At 33.6% G+C, this 22,624-nt stretch overlaps 1 protein-coding gene, 1 long non-coding RNA gene and 1 pseudogene across 17 annotated transcripts in view; 1 reads left to right on the forward strand and 2 right to left on the reverse strand.

Annotated features, from left to right (window-relative positions):
• Positions 1-22,624, forward strand: part of LOC145283711 (vitamin D3 receptor-like) — a 1,095,565-nt gene that overhangs the window by 1,030,614 nt on the left and 42,327 nt on the right. The window lies entirely within an intron of this gene.
• The window catches only part of LOC145283715 (uncharacterized), a 214,982-nt gene that overhangs the window by 65,446 nt on the left and 126,912 nt on the right, over positions 1-22,624 (reverse strand). The gene's annotated exons all lie outside the window — the stretch shown is intronic.
• On the reverse strand, positions 13,565-13,681 carry LOC145284380 (5S ribosomal RNA; annotated as a pseudogene).

A 22,624-nucleotide genomic window follows, 5' to 3' on the forward strand; every position in this document is an offset into this window, starting at 1 on the left:
GCCTTCTTTGGAGGTGGTGAGTCCAAGTGCTTCCACTGCATTGACTGGGCTTTGGTCTCTGGATCATAGTGATGAACTCAGGTTTCATCCTGTGTAATCAGTCTTTTGAAAAACTTTGACTCATCTTCTTTGCACATCTCCAAATTCATCCTTGAGCACTCGACGCGTTCTCGCTTCTGGAATGGTGTGAGCAACCTGGGAATCCATCTGGCAGACAACTTATGCATATGCAAATAATCATAAATGATAGTTTCCACAGACCCTGTACTAATCTTGACATCTTGGGCTATTTGGCGAATAGTAATGCGCCGATCTCCCAAAATGGCAGTCTCAACTTGACAGGCAGATACCTCATCAATGGCAGAAGAGAGGGTGGCGACCAGGTCTGGGAGCTGTTTCCACAGACTTCTGACCCTGTTTGAATTTACGATGCCAGCATTTTACAAAGTCATATGATGGGGTATTATCCCATAAGTTTCTTTCATTTCATCAAAAGTCTCCTGTGGTGTGCGTCCTTTCAAATACAAAAACCGGATCACTGCTCAACATTCAACAGGCTCTATTTCACACCTGACTCAGTTCAAACACTTTTAAAACAGAAACCACAATTAGTTCAGAGCTGTAATTTGCCATATAACCCGTAGAGATAGAAATCATTGCATATGCAAAATTTTAGCTAGATCAGACAACTGGAAGTGGGTCAGGGGCATTACTTATTGAACGCCCCTCATTTTTATATATATATATATATATATACATACATACACACTGTACTTTTGGGTAATTGCGCCAACTAAAAAAAAGTGCTCTTTATATGCGTGGTTGCCAAAAGAGCACTTTTAGATAGTTGGCGCAATTACCCCAAAGGACAGTATATATAACTGAGCACTCTTAATTATATCGAGCCCATTTTTATGAGATAGCCACTGTTCTTTTATCACCATAGACACAGCACACAAAGCATTGGTGCTTTGATTGATGTCTTCAATTGTAATTGTTACCACCGAGGATCAATGAGTATGTTACTCAGCACTGAGCTGTATTCACTCTCTGATGTTGTCCTCCCACCTTTTCCTTTGTCTGACTTTCCTACTTTCTCTCTGCACAGTTCCTTGCAGAATTGTCTTTGCGAGACCTAACAACTGCCAAACCTGAACATACTACTTAATTTTTCTCTTCTTCACAGTGGTCAGCAGATATGCGTATGGTCCGACTTCTTGTCCGAATCTATTCTTCGCTTTCTCATTTCTTATGTGGATCCTGACTATGAGATGCTAGGGATCTTTTGGCAGCATCTCATCTTTGTGTTCTTTGGATCCTCCTCTCCTGGTCTGCAGTCAGCATTCGCGACTCACACGCATACAAAAATGTGAAAATTCAAATTGGTAGTTGACGTTTATTTGTGGACAAACTTGCAAGAACATTCTTAAAATTGAAAAGGGGAAACGAGAACGCTAACTATCATTGCGATAGTACAGGAAAGTTAGGCTCTAAACATGCTGATCATTAGATCACATTTCATCACATTTTGTAACCAGAAGATCTGCCTACATGTTTTCCGTCCAGTTTTACATCATTTTCTCAGGAGAAACATGATCATGGAAAAACCAGTTTAACCACCACCATGAAGTACGTGCTTGTCTCCGGTCAATCCATGCCCGCCAAAATTCAATTGCGATGGTGTTGCAAGAATGGCTGCATGGTCGCATTGTGCATTCTAGATGCCATCTATGTTATCAATGTACGGTCATCTATTTGGGTTCGACTTAATAACAAACTACATTCTTCCTGCCTTCTAGAAACCGAATTACCTCGTTCTTCTGTTCAATATTTTGCTAGGCACCTTTGAATTTCCTTAGAATGCTCAATGTTTCGAAAAATAATGGCACAAAAAAGGTGGCGGAAATACCAAGTCCATTCTTAAAGCACTTCTCTTAAAATGCTACTCTGACATTCCTCTCATGGCGTCGTTGTCGACACTTGTCCGTCTCTGGAGACGATGGTGTAGCTCTGATGTTTATCTGTAGTATTAGGAATGGTTGTATCATTCAACTAAGGAGTGGCAGTTACTGCCTAGTGGAGCTACATAGCCTAGGCATAGTGGTATGGAAGGATAGCTGTTGCAGTTCCCTCTCTCTCCACGAAGCCAGAGGATCCAAGGGAATGACAGAGATGATACAGTTTGGTTCTAACTGCACCATAGGAGTTGCTGGTGAGGACAATATAAAGTCAGGTCGCCTTAGGGACTGTCTTTGAATTTTCTGTTGGGGTTTATTTCCTTAGCCTTTCCGCTGATGAGTGATTCCACAAGGCAGTGGAGGTTTTCAATCAGTTACCTTCTCCTAGGTGAGCTACCATCCAAAGTTGACAAGCCCCACCTGTTCGAAGTAACTGGTTTTAAGGCACCAGTTGACCGACTTTGCCCCTTTTTCCTAACAGTAAGAAATCAATTTTATAATTGCTCAAGTTTTTGTAATATACTATTGTTTATTTAATGTCCATAGAAAGTTCCACGGGCTTAGTAGCTAAACCACATATGAAAGCCAGAAGCTGAACTGGGTTGTCAGAGGCTATTTGAGATGCACACCATGAGAGCATTTTTTGAGAGAGAGAGAGATCTTGTCCCCACTACCAACCTCGGTTGTGACAACCTTTGAAACCGTCTTGCATTTTAAATTATATTTTAAATAGAAGCATAGGTAAAAGTACAGAAGAGTTAACATTCAAAAACTGGAAAAACAAAAACAAAAAAAAACATGCACACACAATTATATACATTAGAATAAACTTCTCTACTGAAGCTGACTGGTTTTAGCATTTAACAAAATCTTGCAAACTTTCCACATTTTTAAAAATGTCAATGTGTATTATCTGTTTTTTTTACCATTTAAAAATAATCTTCCTATATGTTTAAATTATCTGGGTTTGGTAGAGAATTTAATTCTTATACATTTTATATAAATTATCTGTTTATATTGTTTTGATTTACAAGTCCTCGAGTGTTAACTATTTTGGACTTTTACTTGAAGAATGTTATAAGAGTTGTCTCCCTTATAACTAAAATGTTCTTTTCTTTTTCTGTATGCATTTAAAAATGTGCAAACAAATGAAACTTGTAAAAACTAACTCTCTATCCCGAGCAACACCGGATAGGTGGAGCTAGTTATTTATGCAACAGTTCTTTTTTTTGCCCTCCTTTTCTAAAGTTGTAAAAACCACAAAACCTATTGTTCTCAAACCACAAGAACATTAGCGCCTCAGTCACATTTTCCTATATTCAGTTCACCAGGACGTAGATGTGGGGCAAGAACGATAAAAAAGGGGGCTGTTGACAAGTCCACGTTTGACAAAATTCATAAATTCTGGTTGGACTGTTGAACTTTGGTTGTCCCTCTTTATAGAGAAGTTTCTTATGCAAATATAAAGTAAATTTAATACCCTTTCTCAAGGACAGTATGACAGAAAAGGGAATAAAGTACAGTTTGTCAGCTCTTTCATGCCATTCTGCCTAATATATATGTGTGTATGTGTGTATATATATATATATATATATATATATATATATAGTTTTTTTTGTGTTTTGATATTCATATTAAAAACTCTTATTCTATTTATAAGAAAATACAACTATTTATAAGAAAATACAACTTTGTTCTATATGGTTCATGGAATTGCATTCATCTGCAAAAGATCTAGCTAATTTGCATATTCTTTTAAACATTCATTTTAATTAATTTTCCTCTAGTTTTTTTCGGTTTTCCTATGAGATGATCATCTTTATTTAACTATTACATTTAATTATATTCATGCAGATATTCTACATGATTTATACTTGTGTAATATGCGCGTAAAAAGGTTATAGTAAACACAAACCTTTCTATATGTATATATATTTATGTATGTGTATATATACAGGGTGACTCAAAAATAAAAACGGGCCCTAACTCTAATCAGGCCCCGTTTCTTAGTGTTTTGTCTGAATGAAATGAAACTTTGGTCATAACTAGTTTATTATATTCAAAACATCACATCAAAACACTAGGGTCTTTGGCCTTTTTTCTCTGTTGACTGTAAAATGCTCAGAAAAACAATTGAATGTCCTCTTGTTTTTTTTTTTGGGGGGGGGTCACCCTGTATTTGTTTAAAACATTTTGCCTAGCAAACTCCTGTCAGTTTTTGGTCTACAGACATGAAACTTAATATATAGGGTATTCGAACCCATGCAAAACTTTATATTTGGGTTTTAGCTGGGGAAAATCGGTGCAAAAGTGTGAAAATTAAAAAAAAAAATGGAATTTGCCAGATGAAGGTCAAACGACGGCATTATGAATGCATAACGTAATAGCTATTGGTTCATGTTTTAATTTTATCCTTGCAGCAAACATGTCTTCATAGCTCAGGCATTAACGCCAAAGGAAAAAAGTAAATCATAAGCTAAACGTTTTGATTTCGATTCTTAGTGCTGGCGCATAAGTCATTTTTTTTTTTTTTTTTTTTGTTTACTGCATTAATCAAAATATCATATTTAAACATATTTTACGACTGGGCAATCCCGTGCAACCTGCTATATATATACACATACCTAATTTTAGAGATATATATGTTCATATATTTATGTGTCCAGAATTCACTCTGAAACTATTTAACCGGTCATTAATTTTGGAACACAGCTGCTAGGCATAAGGGTGGGAATTGTGATCTATATTTGGTTTTGTTTAGTTTTATGCAAAGAGTTTAAAAAGGGGGATGGGAGCTCCTTGTGGACATTGACATACCTCAGATATTTGTTAAATTTTAATAATAAATATTAGGCATCAATTAATAAATATTCCCCAAATTTCAGTTTCTTTGGAGTATTTGGAAGAGCCTTAAGAGAGCTTAATATTCAAATTTTTTTTTCTGATTTGCTTTCAATTTAATTCATAGTCATTAGACACCAATTAAGCAAAATTCCTTGAATGTCAATGTCTTAATATACCTTAAGCTTAAGCCTTGAAGTTTGAACATTTTCTAGAATCAAAATACTGTAATGGATTTTGATCAAAATTAGAATAAGGGATCTAGACACAAGGTTTACTATATTCTGATGTTAATCTTTGTAATGAGATATAGAAGTGGAGACAAATTGTTTTGTTTACCTGTTCTAGGACAGGTTTCTTCTAGTATACAGACACACGCACACACACACATATATATATATATATATATATATAATGATTATATCATCGTAGACACACTGATTTCCATAAGATCATGGAAGTTAAGTGGCATTGAATCTGGTCAGTACTTGGATGGGTAACTATTTGGGAATACTAGATGTTGTACGAAAAAAAAAAAAAAAAAGAAAAAAAAACATGGTCCTAATCGTCTTACAAACCGAAATTTGCAACTATAATCAACAGTCTTGTGGCATTTGTTGTAATCTGTACCAACCAGATACTGGCTGGCAATAACTTATTAATTTCAGATATGCATAGAGGTTACAGCTACTGTATCACTTTCACTAAATGATCTTTATAAACGTACTAACGAGGGGTACCCGGCGTTGTCCGGGTGTTTTTTGGGGTATGTGAAAAAACCCCCGAAAATGTGAAAAAAAAAACACAGGTGCCCGTGAAAAAAAAACGAAGCCTTCTCAACGCGCAGTTGGAAAATAGTAAAGTGTTTTAAAAAAAAACAGGTGCGCGTTTTTGATTGACGTGACGGCGATAGGTATTCAGCAGTTAGCATTTTGTGTGGGACAGTTTTGAATGAGGTGAATAAATCGGTTTGTTTGTTTTTAAAAACCCGCTCCCTGTTTATTAGGAGGAGCGAAATGAAAGCTACAGTCTGATATGACGAAGTCGACATTGAACAAACGTTACTTAGCTCTCTTGAGACAACTGGCTTTCGGCCTGTGATTAGAGTCGAGTTTCGCTTTTTTTTATACCGAAAAACGAATGTAACGCGTGCCGATGCGGAAAACGTCGAATAATTAACGTTTGAAAGTCAATAAAATTAAATAGACAAGCGAGCTCCGTGGTTAAGTGTGAGATATTACAATTTATAGATGATATAAAAAGTTTTAAGTTGTGAACCGAGCAACCGCTTCTCTGAAAGAAGCCTTTTGTGGACATCGAGGAAAAGCGTACATACATACATACATACATTTTCGCTTTTATATATATAGATGAATCTATAGACATTAGGTCCAACTATTTATTACATAGTTGGGGAAACTGTACTCTCAAGGTTTGATTGTGCAGGTTGTCTATTAGAAAAGAAAATTCCCAAATAAGATTGATCTTTATTTATCCTGACATTGTTGACAATTTTCTGGTACTTCTTTCCACTGTACTTAAATAATGCTGGTTCTAGAGAGGTGTTGTTAGAGATTTTGCGACTCATGCTTCACTAGAGATCCTCTCTGAACTGGCACCATTCAGCAGAGGGTGTCCATTGTCTCTGAAAGAAGATCTTGTATTTTTTTTTTTTTTAAATTTATGCTGGAGATGAGCATCATACCAGATGTCAGGAATTGACTTGTTACTTCAGAGAATCCAACCAAGAAATCGTTTTAGGATACTAACGGTCCTTTTAAACACAGTTGTTTGTATCTCTCTTGCACTCAGTTTACTGAGTATATTCGCTAGGTATTTTTTTAAATTAATTTTCACGAGGTCGGTAACTCCTCTTATTACTGAAATGATATATGTATAATTGTGTATGTGTGATTTTATTTAAATCATATTCCAAAACAAAATATTTACACAAAGGTATTGAAGTTGTTTATAAGAATATGCATTGCGATGTGGAAGTAAATCACTTAACGAGGTGTTTGACAATGAATCAGTTTTTGCTTTTTTATTTTATTTTGTTTTCTATGGAAATTGAACTGTTTTGATTGTTTTGTTTATTGTCAGTTGTTCTGGGTATTTGGGAAAATTCTATTTTTAAGAGTTTCATTTTATGACTTGAAATAAGAATTGCCTTGAAACAATTGTAAACAACTTTAATACGTTTGTGTATATTGTTTATTTGGAACACGATTTTAAAATGATTTAAATCTTCAAAGTAATATATATATATATATATATATATATATATATATATATATATATATATATATGTATAGCAATTAAACTACACAGAATTTTTGACAAGTTTCTACATGGATGAAACACAGAAATTTCCGTGTAGCTTTATTGTCATAGTTATTTTCATAACTTACAACCTAGTTCTACTCACGTCTTGAACGCTGTTGTAGTAAATATTGAAAATCGATACGTAAAATATCTTCTAAGATTATGTGTGTATGCATGAATATATATATATATATATATATATATATATATATATATATATAGTAGAACCCCGAGATACAGCATTAAAAATTAGTAAAAAAAAACAAAAAAAATGCAGTATATAATACACATGTATATAATCAAAAAAAAATTATAACACCGTAAGGCGGGGAAAATACCGTTACCAGGGGACGGGAACCTCATATTCCGCATCATAACCTGAAAAAAAACCGTACCCCGGGGTTCTTACTCTGTGTGTGTATATATATATATATATATATATATATATATATATATATATATTATACACACACACCTATATATACAACTTGATATTTATTAAGATAGAGCTATCAGTGTTTGCAAGATGATTGTTTGATATCCGTGGTTAGAGTTTTATTTAATCTAAACTGAAATGGACATTTGTATACGCATACATTTTATATATATATATATAAAACCCTTGTGTTTTCTACTTTAAGATAGATCTTTTCTCTGCTTCAGTTTGACTTTTCAGGTAAATTTTTAAAAGTTTATGGGGGCTGTTTTTTTTTTTAAATTATATATGCATGTCTGTTATTATTGTGTTTTCAAGTGTATGCATTGGCATATGTATGGTCATATATATGTGTGCGTGCGTGAATGAGTGGTGTTGTAGGTGCTTCATGTCCTCTGCGAGACATGATTTATGTGCTCTCTTGTCCGCAACCCCTTTTTATCAATTCTCATTTGCATTATTCATTCTGAAGGCCATTCTAAAACATGGGTACAGTCATGACAAAAGGTTTCTTCTTTTTTTTTTTTCTACTTGTCCTTGGCTCCACATCTCCTTCATCCAGAATGTTCCCATAATTCTTCCTGTTTTCAGCTTTCTTGTCTTGAATACTAACCTGTCATTGGGGTTCAGCTTTCCTTTTTTTTTTTTCTTTTTAACCCACCCTTTCAAAAAGAGAAGAAAAAAAAGCAAACTATTCTCATTCTTGATCAAGATTTCTTCTTTTACCTAATACATGCACGCAGTCCCTTTTTCGAAATTTCTTCTTTTTCCCCTTATTTTTGCCCCCTCTTTTTCCATTTTGTTTCTCCTCCTCCTATTCCTCCTTCTCCCGCTCTTTCTCTCACTCTCTATTTTCTTCTTTACATACATATTTTTTCTTCGCACTCTTCTCTCTCTCTCTCTCTCTCTCTCTCTCTCTCTCTCTCTCTCTACCCCACTTTATTCTCTATTTCTCCTCGTATCTCCACCCTTTTCTCTCTCGTTTCTTCAGGTGGGGGGAATAAAATCCAATTTTTAACATTTTTAACCTTTCACATAATTATTTATATTCCCTAAAACATAAATACCCTGCCATTATTTCTAAGTGGCTTTTATCTGTAAAATGCATACGAACATATGCATACATAGCACAATAAACACAATCACATTGATATACACATATTCACACAACGCGCATGTATGTTCAAATGCAAACGCACTGGTAGTCATACACACACACACACAACCAAACATTTGTGCACAAACATACATGCCTGCAGCCAAATGCAAACACATGCAATATATACGCATACGTAAATGTAATGCAATATGCGCGTATATCTGCATTTCAGACACAAATTTATGTATGTACATACCCCCCCCTTTCCTTAATGCCATTCTAATCAGATAGATTTGGTTATATCCAGCAAAGTTTACCTGTATTTTCATAAACTATATGATGCATTTATTTTTGAATATCGAATTATCTTAGTCTACAAATTGGTCATCTTGAGAAAGTCTTGAAATAAAGATGAAATGTTGATGAATCTGTACAATGTCAAAACTTAAGCAGTCTGTCTGTCCGTTTCTTTTTCTCAGAAACTACTGGGCCGACTTGGCTGAAATTTTGGTACTTGTACAGTTTAATCAAGACATTAAAAAATGAAAATACAGGAAAAAAGTTATATTGTACGTATCCGTTATGGAATGAAGTTCTCCAAAAAAAAAATTTCACTTAATTTGATCAAGTAGTTTTTTTTTTTTTTTTCAGTGAAAATAAAATGTTATGATACTAATCAAAAGGTAGCCATGTTTCGATTTTTCAGAAGAAAAGCTATGATTTAACATGGGGAGGGGGTGTTGGCGCTTTAAATTGAATTATCTCCCCGTGGCGTGTTCTAAAAATCCAAACATGGCTACCTTAAGCACACTGTAATAAAAACGTGTTTTTCCACTGTAAAAAACTACTCGATCAAATTAAGTGAAAATTTTTTTTGAGAACTTCAGTCCAAAGCGGACACATACAATATAACTTTTTTTTTCAATATTTTCATTTTTTTAATGTCTTGATTAAACTGTACAAGTACCGGAACTTTGTATGATAATGTGTAGCAAACCAAGTAATATGGTGTCCATTCTATGGATTAATAGAGATTAGTATTTCGTGCAAAAATGGTCACAAATTTAACCATATTCAACCATTAATTTGGCAAAAAGCACTCATTCTGAATGAACAAGCTATAACTTTTGCTTATTTTTAACGGGCTAAAATGTCTGTGGAAAATAAAAAACTGAAAATTGGTTCGTCTTTATTTAAAAACTTTCTCAAGATGATTGAGCTTAAGAAAAACATAAGGCATCTTTGGAGCTCTACTACAATCTTTCTTGCAATGTTTTTTTTTTTTTTTATAAGCCTGAAATATTTAAAAAAAAAAAAATCCCTAATTGCTGGATACGGCATTAAAAATTAGTAACAAAATGCAGTAGAGTATATAATACACATGCATATAATCAAATAACAATATAAATAACACTGTAAGGCGGGGCAAATAATGTAACCAGGAGCTGGAAAAAAACATTGTAATCTACATTGTAAGCTGAAAAAAAAAAAAAAATAAATAAAAACGTATCCTAAGGCCACCGTATCCCGGGGTTCTACTGTTATCTTTATTACTCGCATGACACATCCTTTGTATCAGTCTCATATCATTTCTTCCCCCCCCCCTGTAATTTTTATCAAATAGAAAATTTAGTTATATCCAGTAAAGTTTACCTGTTATTTTCTTTGTACATTATTTAACCTTCAAGGCTAGGACAACAGCATATTCTTTTCATTGTTTTGACTCTCGAGTATATATTCGACACAGTTAATCAACCGAGAACCACATCACTATAAAAGCATATAAGATATCAACGGATACACACTCGAGAGTCAAAACAATGAAAAGAATATGCTGTTGTCATAGCCCTAATAATTATATGGTATAGTGACGTTGACACACATTAGATCACTGAAGTTAAGCAATGATGAGCCTGGCCAGTGCCAGATAGGTGACCATTTGGAAATACTAGATACTGCATGTTTTGCGTTGTTATGTAAAAATTTCCAGGTTAGTATCTGGGGGCACGCTTTAAACCACTGGGAGGTATGCACCCTCATGTCTTCATTAAGACATCTTCTATAATCTATAAATATAAAAGCTAAAATGTATGTATGTTCGCTTTTTCTGTGTGTCTACAAAAGACTTCTTTCAGAGAAGCTTTCGTTCGCTTCACAACTTTTTAAAACTTTTTATATCAGATAAATCGTAATATCTCACAGTTAACAACGAAGCTTGCCTGTCTATTTAATTTGCTCGATTTTGGGAAGATAAATATTCAATATTTGTCGCTCGCCGCATGTGGGTTAGTTTTTTTCCTATAACATCTTGGGGGGAAAAAAAAAGCGTTCAGCAGTAAATGAATACTATCCCGCAGTCAAACTTGACCTCATTAACTCATTAAAACGAGCCCCTGCTAAATCCAAGTAATTAAATAAATTCAAACGTCTTTTCATAAGCATGTCGCGGTGGGACAATGGTTAACGTCGCACATTTTTTTTTGTTTTTTTTCCACAACTTTGCTTCAACGGTTCGGGTTCGATCCTCATACTTACTTTTTTTTTACCCCCCCCCCCCAACACACCTCCAAGCACGCGGGCAACACCGGGTACCCCTCGCTAGTGTATCTAAAAGAAGGAAAACTCTGAAGTAACAATCAGATTTATCTGCTATGTCTTGTGACAATTATTTGCACCGATTGAGATTAGCAGTTGTTCCAAAAACAATGTGCACGGTTTTACACAATGCCTTCTCCACTATAACAAATTATTTGTGTGGATTTTGGACAACATAGTTGCCTGGACCGCATATGTCAGGATTTGACGGGAGAGTCTATTATTATATGGCAATTAAGCTACACAGAATTTCATCTTTGTAAAGACTCGTTAGATTAAAAAAAAATATGGAAAAAGAAAAAAAAACAAAATGTTTAACAGCTTCATCAACGTTTCATCTTTATTTCAAGACTGTCTGAAGATGACTAATTTGTTGACTAAAATAAGTCGATATTCAAAAGTAAAGGCATCATATAATTTTTTTTTTTTGTTTTTTTTATGGAAATCACTCCAGACAAGGCATGAAACCACTTGATGTAAGGAGCTAATAAGAACGAAAGATGATTATTGCAAACACAGGAGATGCCTAATTGGCCTAGATTTTGAAAAGACAAAGGCTGTAGGTAGAAGGAAAACTGAGCAGGAAGAGAATTCCACAACCTTGCAGTCCTTGGAAAGAACCTTCTGGAACAGGAAGCTATTTACAATGAGGTATCAAACTAGCAAATTGATGGAAACCTCTTGATCAATGTTCGTTCAACAAAAAGAAAAAAAAAAAACAGGCTTTCACGTCATAGATGCACCATGTATTTTCAAATATAGATTTCTGTTTTTCTTCGAATCAGTCAGCTTGAGAAAGTTTTGAAAATAAAAAAGATGAAATGCTAATGAATATATACAGAAAATTTTGTTTGTTCCTTTCCTTGATTAAATTTTCCATTATGTTGGATGCTGATTTCCGTAATTATCATATGTGTGTGAGAAAGTTTTTAGGAAATATCAAATTTGCAGGTGGTCTCCAGTTGCACGTATATCCCAATCGGGGGCGAGATGACTTACAACATTTAGTATTCCTAAATGGTCGCCCATCTGGTACTGCCGGGAATCAAAAACACTTTTGTGATCTAACGAGAACCAGTGTGACAACGTTATTATGCCATATTATATATTATTATTATATTTATTCACATATTATAAAGAGATATATTTTATGTGTAGATTTTTAGTATTTACTTAAGCAGTGCTCAATATGTGAGTAGAGCTAGTCAGTTAGTTATGAAAATATATGGTAATTACGCTGGATTTTGACTTAATTGCCATATATTTTCGTAGGTTACAAATACATACTAGCAGACCACCCAGCATTGCCCAATCATGAAATACACTTAAATATGATATTTTAATTTATATAGTAGTGATTTCAAAAGTTTTAATATATATTAGTATTGGGACGATTAATCAGAATCGGAAAAAAAAAAAAATCGACAAATTTGGGAGTATCGGAATCGGTATCGGAAAAATTGATGCCTATTTTCCGATGCCAAAACGATTCTTTTAATTGTCTTTTTTTTTTTTTTATTTGATTTTGTTTAAAGCAAAATCTTCCATTGCTGGTAATAATGATTAAATAACAAATATTTATTGATTTTAAAATACCAGTAAAGCTAAAATCTATAGATCATCTTTCACAAATGTATTTTGATGTTTCGGAAAATATCTGCATGTTAAGCATGTTTTTTTTTTTTTTTTTTTTAATGAAATTGGGGAAAATAACAACTTTCTAGTTAAATATTTAGAGATTTATAAAGAATCGGAATTGGTAAAAATTGGAATCGCCCCATCACTAATATATATATATATATATATAAGACTTGGGTGCCATCAGCTAGAATCGAAACCAAGACATTCAGTAGCAGTATTAACTACCATATGACCTAAGGACATATAAATATCAAAACTTTAAAAATTAACGCAGTTAAACGCATAAATGTATATTTGTGCATGTGTAGATGATACGCATTAAGTCGACTTAGGTCTACCAAGTTTCAATTTTTTTAATTTTGACCATTTACCAGCTATTTTTCTAGCTAAAAATCAAATTGAATTTGTTCCACATGTTCAAATACTTCATATATTAAGTTTCAGCATAGTTTGATAAAGACCGTTCCACACACACAAACAAGGAAACTAAAAGGCTTCCTTCAGTCTTGACAGACTATGGATACCCACAGTAAGGGTGCCTGCACGTGAAATTTTTGTGGCAAGAGTTGCGCAATCTCCAACCACACCTCTCCTGATTCGACATTGTTGTATACCAGTGTCAAGTGGGGGTTCAGGACGACTGGAAACAATGCCGAGATAAGCGGAAAGCACATACAGCGCCTAGAATTCCCAAGTGGTCACCCATCTGGTACTAGTCAGGCTCAACGTTGCTTAACTTCGGTGATCTGACGAGAACCGGTGTGTCAACGTGATTATGCCGTACAAACAAGGAAACTAATATGTAGATATATGTAGATAAATTCATAAAGTTCGTCACTTGAAATAAATGAAACGTTAATTTAGAATAATAAAATAACTTACTGTTTATAAAAACAGAATCTGTCTCGTTGCAATTCATGAACATTAATATTTTTTGGTAATTTTGATACAAATTTACTTTATCTTTTAAATGACATCATAAATAAAAGTAAAAAGAAATCAATTTCTCTTTTCACTTGCAATTTAAAAATCGGTCGCAAATTGGTGAAAATAAAGTCGGTCCCTCTATATACTAGAAGAGTACTCGTCCCAGGACAGATAAAATTAATTCCCCTGACAGAACAGTTTTACACGACTTTTATATCACCTTTACATTAGATTGTAATCAATTTATGTCTAAAATTTATTAAGACTTAAACTTAAGGGGCTTTATATTGATAAGAAATTTAAATGCAGGGGATCTTGCTTAATTGGTGTCTTATATTAAATATGAATCAAATTTAATGCGAATCTGAAATAAAAAATTGAATTTTCAAATGGGAAGCTGTGCCTGTATATAATTTTCCTCTCTAAAACCTTAAAAAAAAAAAAAAAATGAGAATGTTTATTAATATTTCACACAGGCATAAGGTTATGTAATATTATTTCTCTATTTTTTTTTATACAAGGAAGTCACCACTTATCAAGGCCTGGAGGCCACTCGGGGATGAGGGTTATTGCGTGTACAGTAATCAATGAGATAATATCGTAATAGTTTTATGCAAAGAGGGTGAAAAGAAAGTGGAAGCCCTTCATGAAAACTTTAGACATTTTTAAACATAACTGCCTGACCTTCCGGCCGGGTAATATTTGTTCTGTAATTGGTCCTTGGTCAATGTAGGGGAAACCCTTCATACTGAGACAATTACTATTTATTTGGAAACTGTTAGAGTTCCCCCTTTTTTTTGGGGGGGGGGGGGTCTACTCCCCCCTCCCTTATTAAAAACGACCTTGTGTCTAATTTGCTTTCATGAGGAAGCAAATAAATAAAAACATTCAATACAACAGAGGCTGAGGAAAGAGCGATCACGTGCTGTTTGAATGTTTTTTCCCTTATTGGATTTGAAACTAACGGTTCCAATATTGTTTTGATCGCCTGTAATACATATATTTAAATATTACGCTATGATTATGAAAAGAAAAATTTAATTGAGCATTCTGCTGGAATCATCTTGTACTAATATTACGAATTTAAAGACAGATTCAGCTATTGGTATCCTTAGTATTTAACATTCATTATTAAAAAGGAAAAAAAAATTTTTTTCATAGTCCTGTCAGTTTTGTGTGGCATAAGTATTTTCCTTGTATGCCAGGATTTTGTGAGCATAACAACAGACCAGCGAGGGAGGGGGGGGGTCTTTGCCCGGTTGTAAAATAAGCTTAAATATATTTTAATTTGTCCAGATTTCGTGTGTATTATTATAGAGTCGTGATTTTAAAAAGTAAAAAAAAAAAAAAAAAAAAAAAGTATTTAGGTGCCATCAGCTAGAATCGAACCCAAAACTGTAACATTCAAAACTGGTGACGTTACCACTGTACCAACATGACACGAATACAAACTGATTAAAAAATAAAAAAATAAACTAAGATGAATGCACAAAACGTTTAACGATTTTTTCAATTTTGACCCATTTTTTTTTAACCTCTTACAAAGTATTTTAACCGACTAAAGACCCATAAAAGAATAGTCGGTAAAAAAAAATCCAATCATTTGAGGCCCCTAGCCCCGCTCTGCGACTTATAGTTTTGAAGGAGATAGTTTGAATATGGAGAGACAGACAGACATATAACCTTTTATATATTAGATTTGAGAATGATACGATGGATGTGTAACGCGAGTTTTAAAGACAGGTTTGATCCTGGTGATGCCAGAGGAAGATTATATATAGAAATGTATGCAGAACAATAGACTTTGATGGTATGGCTGTGTTGAAAGAATGGGTGAGAATTTTTGAGATAACAGATGTAAATCAGTTGAGGCAGCAGGTCCAGTTCATAGAGAAAAGCCAAGGAAAATGTGGGAGGAAATGATACAAATGGATTTGAGAGAAAAAGGTATAAATAAAGACCTGGCCAGAGATCAGCTAGTTTGGAAATCAGTATCTTTAATCTGTGCAATGCATGCTAGCACGTAACATGGACACTAAACTTAGGATGACGACTACGGCAGCAGCATTTATTATTAAAAAGAAAACTTCACAATGTTTTTTTTTTTCTCATAGTCTAGTCTTACAGACCTGTCAGTTTTGTGTGGCATCAATATTTTCCCTGTATACCACCATTTTGCGAACATACCTCCATTATAATGTGTACGAGTCAAGCTCCTTGTCACTGAATTACTGTGATTAATCTTCAATGTTTGTAAAAAAAAATTTACTTGGTTCGACCCAGACAACTGCTAATATGAAGCACTTTTTTTAAAATTATGCCCCTCTCCTCCAAATGAAAATCAAGCAAAGGGGATAAATTAGGTTTTAAATTGAAGAATATAATGGAAGTTGTCTACCTTAAGCTTAACAAATATGCAAGCTATGCTAATTGGAAACTGAAGTGAATTTTACACTGCATCCCGAACTACGCCGGGACTGTACAGCTTGTCTTGAATGATTTGTGTTTGATCTTTTAATATTACCTGAAAGAAAATATCATTTATTTTGTAGACTAATAGTGTAAAAAAGAAAATTAATGTCTTGTTTCGAATGCCATTAATAACGAATATTTTAATTAAATATTATTTAAGAAAAAACAAATAAGATTCATTAATTTCATTTCTGACCAGTATTACAACAAACGTAGTCTTCATAATGTTGAATTTAAATTTATATATATATATATGTGTTTGCCCCAAACGAATTCAATGTTCAGAAAGGGACATAAAATTGGAGCAAAACTGTTCTGTTTGGGGAATGAATTTTGCTGGGACCTGTATTCTTCATGTGTGTTTCCCTAAAACCTCTGGCCCAGATGGAGGGGAGACTAAAACTTGCTGCTATGGTTTCAAATGATCTGATATAACAGCAAGGGGAGACTTGATTCCAAATATTTCTCATATGTTATATATCATGAATATCTCGAGTGTCAAATAATCCTTATACACTGTGAAATTTACTTTGTTTTTATTTCTATTTGCAAAAGGAATCACCACTTATCAAGGCCCATAGGCCACTCGAGGACATGGAGCCCAGAGAGGGGAGATATAACATATGAGAAATATTTGGAATCAAGTCTCCCCTTGCTGTTACTTCAGATCGCTGGAAACCATAGCAGCAAGTTTTAGTCTCCCCTCCATCAAGGCCAGTGGCTTTGGGAAAATGTCAGATATTTTGTAATTTATATGCAAAACTAGGAAAACAAATGATTTATTTAATGGCTGCAAAAAGTGCCAAAAATAGGCTCTGGATGATCCTCTTAATGTGCGACCTTAAGGACAAATGTCATATAGCTCAGTGCACAATTCAGGTCATTAGCTTTCCAATGAGCCTTCATTTGTTAAATTCTGATCGATAGTTGCTGAGATTTGGAACTTATAAAATTGCCAAAAAAGGACTGGTAGCCAAATTGAATTTTGAAATGCTCATATGTTTGGTTCTACGGGATGATGGTTGGTTGGTTGTTTTTGTTTTACGGCATATCAACCCTTTTCAGGTTATTTAATGCCGAATCCAAAGATTTTGAAGAAAATTTTTTTAATAGAATATATTTGTTGTTTTCAAGTCGGTTTCTATTTAACCCATAGTTGGGACCCTAACAGGTACTACCACTCCGGGTCAGAGTGGACCTGGAAGCAATGGTAATTAAAGGGTGGCTACACACTCCCAAAAGCCCGCAAGCTGGGGCCTCACCATTGGATATAGTTTAAGGTCATATCCAGGACCTCTATGGGATGAAACTACATGAAAATTTGTAGGCTTTTGAAGATTATAATACTATTCCATAGTTAAAATTTTATGACAATTGGTAAAAAAATTTCTTATATTTTTAAACCAATGAAATATGCCCAAATTTGCCTACATTTGTATATATAGTGTCCTAGCAGGCCAGCTTCAGTTTTTCTGCTTTGGGATGAATTTTGCTTAGGGATTTTTCTTTTTTTTGTTGTCTCCTCTGTGGCCTTGCCAGGCCACTAATATATATATATATACACACACACTAGCAGATGTACCCCGTACCTGGCATTGCTCAGTATTAAATGTAATATTAATTTCCTTTAAAAATAAAATGAAGTAAAGAAACTGGAGCATGTGCATACAAGTATTATGTTTTTTCTAAACAGTTCATTTGTTGTAAGAAAAAAAAAATACTGAGATCGAAACCAAAATCTAAAGACAGCGAGTCAATTACAATAACCATTAGACTAATTTGCAATGATCTTTAAAAAGTGTTTTCAAACCTACTTATTCTTAACTATTCTTAACACAAGGAAACTGTTATGTGAATGATTCAGGGGAGAAACAGATAAAAATCCGATGACTCACCAAATATCGAAAAATTGGCCCAAAACATTAATTCCTTCACCCTCAACTGGGCACTTTTCTATAGGGAGGGGCGCTTTTTTCGCCGATATTTTCGAAAGTCATCCCCCTTTTCTCAATTGTCTAGCCATAATTTAAACCTTCATCACTTCCGGTTTGGCAAAGATGTCACTTTTTTTTTTTTTAACTCAACACACACACACACACACACACACACACACACATATACCAAACACCCCGGGCAACGCCAGGCACCGAGGCTAGTATACCAATAATAATTTAAGTCAAAGGAAATTAACTCAAATATTAGGCCCCGTATTATTTAATTATTCAAATTCTTTCAGATGAGTAGTTTGTATATTTTATTTATTTGCAGACTGTTATCCTAATCTTTTATAGTCGTTTCACAACGTTGGGCCAACTATTCCTCTGACCTTCGTCAGGTGGTTAATTGTGGCGGGAGAGGAATGCGGAATCTATTAACTGTATCATCAGTAATTATTCCCTTCCATAGTTGTCGTCTCACCACGTTTTGGCACACTAATCCTCTGCCTGGCTTGGGGTAGGATTGAAACCACTATTTTCAGACAATGCTCACCTGGAACTGTAGAGATTCAACGTCTCTATCCACTGTGCCACAAGAGTTTCTATAATCGAGCATTCATATAAAGTTTTCCCAAAAGCAAGGCAACAAAAAAAAAAAATTAGAGCATCATCTTGTGTATTTTTCATGAATGTTACAATTGTTTCAACACCATTCGATCATTTTCAAACTTTGTTATTGAAAAATATTCCAGAATGGCATCTCTTCGGACGGTTAAAAAAAAAGCATTGATTAATACATATCTGAATAGATTTCGGTTTTGTTATTTACGATATCAAGCAGTTGAATCTAATCTCTCCTCATGTTTATTTTGTTTAATCATTTTCCAATTGCCATGGAATTTATGAATCGCTCTGTTTTCATAGTCCTATTTTTTTATATTTATATTTCAACTAATTAGCTATCTTTAAATTACCTTAGTTCTCGGTGTGTTTCTAACCGAATTAAATTTTTTACAGTAAAAATTATTTATTTTCAAAGTACTGGATGACACCTTCAAATCTTCAATTAAATTTATATGCCTCAGCTATATTCTATTCAATCGCGGAAAGTTTTGTATCTTTTGTTTTTATCTACGATTTTCTAATTGATTTTACTTAATGCTTTATTTCCTGAGAAGGAATTGTTAAAAGATAACCTTTTAATCTTTAATCTAAAAAAAAAATTTTTTAATAAATCTACATTCCATACTTAATCTTTAATCTAAAAAAAAAAAAAAATTTTTAATAAATCTACATTCCATACTTAAGCTTTAATCTAAAAAAAAAAAAAAATTTTTAATAAATCTACATTCCATACTTAATCTTTAATCTAAAAAAAAAAAAAAATTTTTAATAAATCTACATTCCATACTTAAGCTTTAATCTAAAAAAAAAAAAAAAAAAAATTTTAATAAATCTACATTCCATACTTAAGCCAGGAATTTAAAATTTAACAGTTATTGTAATTTTATTATTGTATTCAAAAATACACAAGATGATGCCAATTCAAAAATACACAAGATGATGCCAATTCAAAAATACACAAGATGATGCCAATTCAAAAATACACAAGATGATGCCAATTCAAAAATACACAAGATGATGCTCTAATTTTTTGTTGCCTTGTTTTGGGGAAAACATAGTAAAAGTAATGAAATCAAAAGGGATGTAGTGTTTACCTGATATACGCAATAGTAAACTTCAATCTAATATAAATACCAGTATTTATATATAGATAATTTAATCCTAACCGAATAAAAATGCTCAATATGCAATAGAGAGTAGAGCTTATTATAAGAGAAAGAAAATTAAAACTAAGTTGATCTTTACAATCAAAATTTATTGTTCGACTGAATACTTCAAAAAACGATTTACAAAGTCCTTATTCCGCAGGAGTTTGCGGATTTCTTTCTGTCCTCTCATGAGAAGAATAGCAAGAATAACATTCTTTGAAACTCCGCGGAATAAGGACTTTGTAAATTGTTTTTTGGAGTATTCAGTAGAACAACAAATTTTGATTGTAAATTTCAACTTACAGTTTTAATTTTCTTTCTCATATATATATATATATATATAAGTGAAAGTGTCTGTGTGTCTACATTTCCCAACACAATAGCTCTGTTAATTTTCAGTCTACAGACTCAAAAGTTGATATACAGGGTATGGAGATTTGGGAAAATCTTTGTAATCCGTTTTCAGCCAGAAATTTGGCTGTTAAGGGGCCAAAGTTCAACGATTTGACCTTTGAGAACTCTACCAAACTCCTCCGACAATTTTGGGTATAAACAATTGAAATTTTAGATATAGGTTCCTTGGACATGGATCTAACTTATTAACTTCATTTGAGCCCAAAACAATAAATGTTAAGGAGTCATAATAGGGGTCAAAGTTAAAAAAAAAAATTGACCTCTGCGGTCTCTACCAAATTACTCAGACAATTTCTGGTCTAAACATTTGAAATTTTACGTAAAGAGTATTCAGAGATAGGGCAAGCTTTTTAATCGGTTGGGGTCGAAAATTTGAGCTACCAATATATAAATGTATGTATGTTTGCATGTCTGCCTAAAACTTTCGACAGAGGCGACGGATTTTCACAAGATCAGTATCGTTTTGAAGCTCAACCATTCAGATGACAAATACAGAAAAATTGGCTAAAAACATTAATTTCTTCACCCTCAACTGGGGGTACTTTTTTACAAGGAGGGGTCGCTTTTTTCACCGATATTTTCGAAAGTCATTCCCTCTTTTTGATTGTCTAGCCTTAATTTAAACCTACGTCACTTCCGGTTTGGCAGTAGTCGTAACAGCAAAGACATCAGTATTTTTTCCCATTCTTTTCCTCCTTTGCGGTACGGGTTCGAGCTTGCCTTCCTACTACCACATTTTTTTCTTTCTTTTTTTACTCAACACACACCTCCAAACACCCGGACAACGCCGGGTACCCATGCTAGTATATATATATATATATATATATATATATATATATATATATATACACACACACATGGATTGTGTTCTTAAGTGCATGTATGTGCCATATTAAAGACAAGACGTTTGTTTTATAATAATTTAAATCATAATAGAAAATAGAAGCATTTATAGATTATGTTGCATTAAAATGAACTCAAGATTCATTTGGTTTCACCCGAGGTAAAAAGAAATGTATCCATCTCTAAATCATTGGAACCAGAATGTTTTTATGTCTGATTCCTGCTTAAATATTTTTCTAATTTATATTATTTCCTACGCAAAATTTTATGATGGAATTCATTATTTCATTTATCCAATAAATAAAATTATATTGGCCAATTTTCAAAGTTAGACCTAAATAGGATAACTGAAAGTTTGATTCTGATTAGCCAATTTTAGTTTTCTATTATTATATTTTATTATTTGCGATTGGAAGTTGACGGCAGTTAAGTGGCTGACGATGTGAGTGTGCCAAATTCGAATCCAGTACGTTTCATAGCATCACTTTCACTTGGGGATGGATGCGGGCAATCTCCATGCTGTCTCTTTTGCAAGAATACCAACAACAGAACCAGGCTGGTCAACAACGTTGTACCATGCTGACTCATTCAAATCTGTTTACTTTTATTATTTGCAATAAACTAATATACTTCTCTACAATTTAGTAAAAAAAAAAAAAAAAATGTATGCTTAATCCGGTCCGGTCTGGCAATTTGCTAATATGTAGACATTTGTTTATAATCATTTTAAGAGAAAAATCAGCTAAAGGGGAATAAAACTCTTATTTTCATTTTTTTTTTTTTTTTTTTCACCTCAAACAAGGCATATTACCACTTGAAATGTAACGGACTTGGGATTGTGTCTAATAGGCACTATGGGAAGTTGAGCAGCGAGAAATTTGTTCACATTATATTTTAACTTGTGCAGGTTAGTATAATCAGGGAAGTAGGAAACAGAACAGGGAATTACAAAGTCTAGCAGTCCGAAGGAATAAACTATTAGAGTAGAAGGGTGGGATTTTGCTGCTTGTTGGGTTAGTCGAGGGTTTGTACATCAAGGAGACACAAGTGCTATGAGTTCATCTAAGCACATTTCATCAAAGTACTTGTAAAATAGGCACAGGGGTGCAACATTGCAGCGATGAAACAGAGGTTCGAGCTTGGCCGACAGTCCAAAACCTATTAGATTTGAGACTCTTTTTTTTTGGACCCTGTACAAGAGTGGGAGACAAGTGGTAGATGCATCAGCTCAGATGTGGCAACGATATTTCATGCTTGGGCGAATTTTTGTAAAAATATAGTAAGAGTTAAAGTTTCTTGTTCTGTTTTTATTTTTTGTTAAACCCAATTTTTATAGAATTTCTGTAATTTTTCTATTATTGTAA

Source organism: Euprymna scolopes, chromosome 8 (assembly GCF_053919585.1).
Source record: "Euprymna scolopes isolate OS-2025 chromosome 8, ASM5391958v1, whole genome shotgun sequence".
In the NCBI taxonomy this organism is placed as follows: Eukaryota; Metazoa; Mollusca; class Cephalopoda; order Sepiida; family Sepiolidae; genus Euprymna; species Euprymna scolopes.